The 5,097-nt window shown below is 51.9% G+C and overlaps 1 long non-coding RNA gene across 2 annotated transcripts in view; it reads left to right on the top strand.

Annotated features, from left to right (window-relative positions):
• Positions 1-5,097, top strand: part of LOC113456314 — a 162,817-nt gene that overhangs the window by 11,441 nt on the left and 146,279 nt on the right. Inside the window, exon 1 of one of the 2 annotated variants that reach the window (XR_003377133.1) lies at positions 2,115-2,358. The exons of the other annotated variant lie outside the window; for it this stretch is intronic. This is a non-coding gene — a long non-coding RNA (uncharacterized LOC113456314). Of the gene's footprint in view, positions 1-2,114; positions 2,359-5,097 lie in introns of those variants that run through there. 2 annotated transcript variants of the gene reach the window in all.

Raw genomic sequence — 5,097 nt, 5'->3', positions numbered from 1 at the left:
CCCCCCATCCAATTGAACCATCTCTCCAACATCCTCAGCTGAACCAGCTCCCCAACACCCCCCACCCGGCTGAACCAGCTCCCCAGTACACCCTCCCAGTACAACCTTAAAACCTGTGATTTGAAAAAGTCAGCTCCATGCTTCTATCTGTTTGGACTGAGGTATTTCTGTGCTTTCATGTGGCTGGATTTAACTGGGGAAGAAAGTTTCCATTTTCTAACTAGAAGACCCAATTCCCTTCAGGGTTTTTCTCTAGGAAGTGTAAAATGTGGGCTGCGGTTTCCATGGGGTTATGTGAGATGGTTTGCATACAGGCAGTGGGTAGACTTCAGTACGTAAGGTGGGTAGGATGAATAGCCAGCCTAGGAATGTGTTGGCTTGACTGGCAGGGGCTAGGGGTGAGGCCTGGGGAGAAGAGGCTCAGTGGTAGCCTTTAGCTCTTATGTCCTGGAGTCCGCAATGGCTGGTGTCAGCCACTGTACCTCCCCTGGATCTCTCCTGGGCTCGATTTCAGCCTGCTATACCCCTGGTCTCTCCTAGGCTGTATCTTCCTGTATCCCTGTGTCCCCTCTCCCATAGCTCCCGGGGATTCCCAGCAGCGATGGCGAGCTAGCAGCCTATGTTTCCATCCCATGGAACAGATTCAGCCTCACGCATGGATTCAGCACTCACTCTAGTTTTGCAAAGTTTTCTTCTGCACCCGACAGTTCTCTTCCCGAGCCCCTGCAGTGCTGCTGTTTTGTAACCCTGTGAACCACGGCCACTGTCTCATACGCACCGGCTCCTCTCTTCAATGCCAGCACAGCTACCTGGTCTCTGAGTTTATTCTTGCCGGCCTGATGCCAATCTCAGGTCAACCCAAATCTCTTCAAGGTAAACCAGTATAGGTAAGAGGCCCACGGTGTTCTGATGTTGGGCTGGTGCCTGGCCATGAGTAAGGTAGGAGCTGGAATGGGGGTGGGAGTGTTCTTCATCCAAGCATAGAACCACAGTGGCCTTTTTGTACTTTCCAAATGTGTTATGGGTCTGTGTGGAGTGGTCCCAGGGTCCTCAGGCTTCTGCTGTCCATGTTGGTTTCTATGCACCAAGTCCTGGTCGGTCCTTGTCACAGCCTTGTCATGTGTTGTGAGGCTTGTGACACATCATAGTTTAAGTGAGGGTCCTGCCAGCCTCCCTCAAAGTACACGGTGACTCTTTGCCTCTTTGGTTAGTCTGGGCCTTGACGATGTCTCTGCTTCCTTAGCTGCTTCCTGCGGATGGTCACCAACAAGGCAGGGAAGGAGGGAGGGTTGCTGGGGCTATTCTGAGTGGACAGGGCATCCCTAGCCTTTCCGGGGAGACCGCTCATTCTCTCGGAGATGTGCACAGTCAAATAAGCGGAGTCAAAATGTGAAACCACCCCATCGGGCGATCGTCACAAAATCCTCTGTGGTAGTTTGGGGTGGCTTTCTAAAGAAATGACGACCTTGTGCCAAAATGAGCAATTGAGAAGCACAAATGATTTCCCTCCTCTCAGATTTGGCAGAACACGATTTGTCTGAAGGTTTGGTGGGTGTCGTGTGCATCCTTTTGCTGGGTGGACGTTGGAACTCTTATGACCTTTGGAGGATAGATGTTTAGGGCAAGCCAACCAAGAGCCTCCTCCTGGTTAAAAAAAAATTTCTTTCTGGTCCCACATCCTGGATTTGGGAGGCAGATCTTGTGCTGACGGAGACCCGGATGCCAGTAGAATTCTGCTCTGTGGGGGCTGTTGAGGCCCAGCCATTCAGTCGCTCCTGCCGCATAGAGAGGCCTTGTCACAGCCTGGATTGTTCTGGCCATGAGAAGTACTGCCACCCCCCTTCCTTTCCCTCTAACTTCCCTCCCCTCCCCTTAGGAAAGAATCCCCCCACCCCCTCCAGCATCCCTGTCTTTAAGAATTCCCTCCATTGTAGCCCTGGGACAGAGACCCTTCTGTGAGCGTGCTGGAGGCCTGTCCTGGGGACACCCCGCCCCCCCTATTAAAAGACCATTGGAACAAGCTCCCCATTCTCCTCTGGAGAGGGTCCCTCTGTCCCAGGCCAAGGGACTCTTAAGGGAACGCTTATCCTGGGACATTCAGTTTACAAAGACTCCTGCAATGTCAGATAAACTCACTCAGCCAGCATGGGGAGGGGGGACAGGAGAAGGACAAAACCCCCTTTATTTTCACCCCTGCAGGGAGACCAATAAAGACTTTGTGCTGGAGAGAGCAGGGGTCTGAGCAAACAGAGGAAGGGGGTCTGCACCGGCTTTGGTGGGAAGAGCCTTGCAGGTCACTGTCACTACAGTGTGGGAGACGTCTTGGCATGGGACGGTCAATTGCAACTTTCACATCAGGTAACTGATCCTGATTCTAAAGTCCTCCCTCCCCCATCTCTGGGAAACCGAAAAGACCTTTGGCAAGTTGTTCTTGCTGGCCGGGAGAAGTCCCTAGGTGGGGTGGTTTCATTTTTACTTTTTTCCCTATTATTTGGATAGGAAAAACCTCCCCGTTCAGTAGACTGGCCTCCAGCTGTGTGTGTATTTTAGAAGATTCATGGCCTTCGGGACTTTGGGTGGCTCAGTTTTGGGGTGGGTGACCATCTATGAGTGCCATCTCTCTTTCTCTCTGTGTGTGTGTGTGTGTGTGTGTGTGTGTGTGTAGCCCTCACTTCTTGGAGTAGACTTGGCTGTGTTATGACACAGTGACTTTCCTCAGTTATGTAAACCAAGAAGTTCTACAACTAGCCATTCTGGAGGGAAGGGCATCCATTGGATGTTGTTGAGCATCTACTGAGAACAATGGATCCTGTGAACGAGTCACTGAGTCTGACAACGTCACTGATGAGACGTCACATCTCACACACACACCGCCTTGCAAGATTCTGAAAGGGAAATTGCCTTGCCTTGAGTTACTTCCTGAGGCTTAAGGTTCCAGCTCTGACGATCCTAGAATGTGTGTGTGTGTGTGTGTGTGTGTGTGTGTGTGTGTGTGTGAGAGAGAGAGAGAGAGAGAGAGAGAGAGAGAGAGAGAGAGAGAGAGAGAAGCAACATGCACAGGCATCCACAACAGAGCTAGAAGTTGTACCCTAGTGGCCCATGACAGTTGTCTGGGGTGTGGTGAGGCTGAGTGGCTGAAAACCATAGCAAAATGGTTATTGATATTGCCAGGCCCATGCCTTTCAGGAACAGGGCCTGGGTTGGGCTTTATCCATGGCTTTCCTGACACTTCCCAGCTTCTTCTTCAGGCACTAGCTGAGCATTGGCCATATTGGTTCAAGAAAGTGAAGGTGTGTGCCTAGGTGGTCTTGTCTCTAGAGGGCTCAGCATATACCCTTGAGGTCATGGTAAAGAGGCTTGAGTCAGCCCAGACCACTGGGAGTATGGCGCCTGACTTCTTTGGCATATAAGCTAGATTTAGGAAGCTTGCTATCATAGTCTGACCATAAGGGCCCTTCCCTGCCAACATTTCTAGAGAGGGGACGCCTCACCCCTCACCCTTGGATGGTCCATCTATCTGTGATCCTGTTTTTTTTTTTCTGAAGAGGTATGGTAGACCCTGAAGTTAGTATGTGTAAGTGTACATATACATATGTGTTTGTGTGTGTGTGTGTGTTGGACTGAGTGCTGAAGAGGCTGGAGGCTCCTGAGTCCTGATCCATTGCCCCTGCTCTTCCTTTCCTCTCCCAGACAGAGGCAGGGAGCAATGGCAGGTAGGCCTAAGGACCCATTCAGGTGGGCTTTGTGACCAAGTTCAGAGTCCTAGCTCATGTAAGAAAGCTCTGAGATCAGAGCTGCAGGATGAGGTCGTTAAAGCATTCTTGAATACCCAAGCCTACTATACCCATTGTGGGACCTGTGGTCCTAACTCCAGATGCTGCCTGGAGTGCCAACCAAGATCACCCTTGGGCAAGGTGGATCCTGTAATGCCAGGCCATGGAGGAGAGGTGCTGGTGGGGACCAGCCCCTCCTGCAGATGGCAGGGTCTCCTGGGATTTGCCGGATGCATATCCTATAGGAGGTGGCCTATGGCTCTCAGAAAGAAGCATAGCGTACGGACAGATGGACAGATGGCCAGCAGGGGATGGGCATGGATTGGTTCTCCCAGCCACACTTAATCGCCCATGACAGTCACTGCCTCTCTTAGGGTTCCTTGGTCACTTCTTTATCGTGCTGAAAATGCCCACCCCTTGCATCTGGGTGTTTGGGACCACTCACTGGATAATAGAGAGACCAGTTTCATCCCTCAGCCAGGAGCTTGATCAGGTAGAGAAGGGGGAGTGTTGTGTCCAATGGGAGTAGCTGGGTCTCTCAATCATAGCTTCTCCCCCCCTCCCCTGTAGATGGCTCTCTCTGCCTTGCTGAGCCTCTGGCCATTTCCAGGCAGAACACCAGCCATGAGTTCTCAGGTTCTGCCCAGGTCTCTATGTTTGGGGGTGTCATGTGTGCAAAGCATGCTGGGCCGCATCATCTCCTTGCGTTTCTCCGGGACTCAGGCCCACCCTGTCCTGGCTCACCAGTCCCCAGACCCTCCTCCTCTCTGCATAGAGAGGATGGCAGGGTATGACGAGTCATGGTGCTGACCTGATTGGTTTGTGTTACTGAGCAGCCCTTGGAGGTGGCTGCTGGATATGGGGGCCAAATGAGAGGTGGGGGTTCCGCGTAGCTGGCTGCAGAGCCTGGGCGCCTGCTGTCTTCTTCACACTTCTTCTCCTTGCTCTGCCAAGATAGAGGCTCTGGGAATTTCTTTGTTGACTCCCGAACCCTACCAGGTTGGAAGAGTCCATGTGCCCCCGCTCCCCCCATGCCAAGCAAGGTGACCTATGTCTGATTTCTGGTTCATTGCTCTTGCATGAAGTTGCGCCCTACCTTCCAGTAGCCCTAGGGGTACGGACAGTCTGCAACCACATCTGGGGAGCTCTCCTGACTTGGCTTGTCAGGGAGGAGCATCCACTAGTGTTTGGCTTTGTCCCTCTGCTACCTGAACTTTTTTTTTTTTTGAAGGGCTGGAAGAAGTGTACCCTGGTAATAAGAGATGTTTTGGAAAACTTGCAGAAGATCACGATTTATCGTTGGCACCTGCTTATGAGCCAGAGG

The sequence above is a fragment of the Microtus ochrogaster genome, chromosome 7 (assembly GCF_000317375.1).
Source record: "Microtus ochrogaster isolate Prairie Vole_2 chromosome 7, MicOch1.0, whole genome shotgun sequence".
In the NCBI taxonomy this organism is placed as follows: Eukaryota; Metazoa; Chordata; class Mammalia; order Rodentia; family Cricetidae; genus Microtus; species Microtus ochrogaster.
Note: the sequence above shows the minus strand (reverse complement) of the source record. Positions and strands in the feature narration are given on the sequence as shown.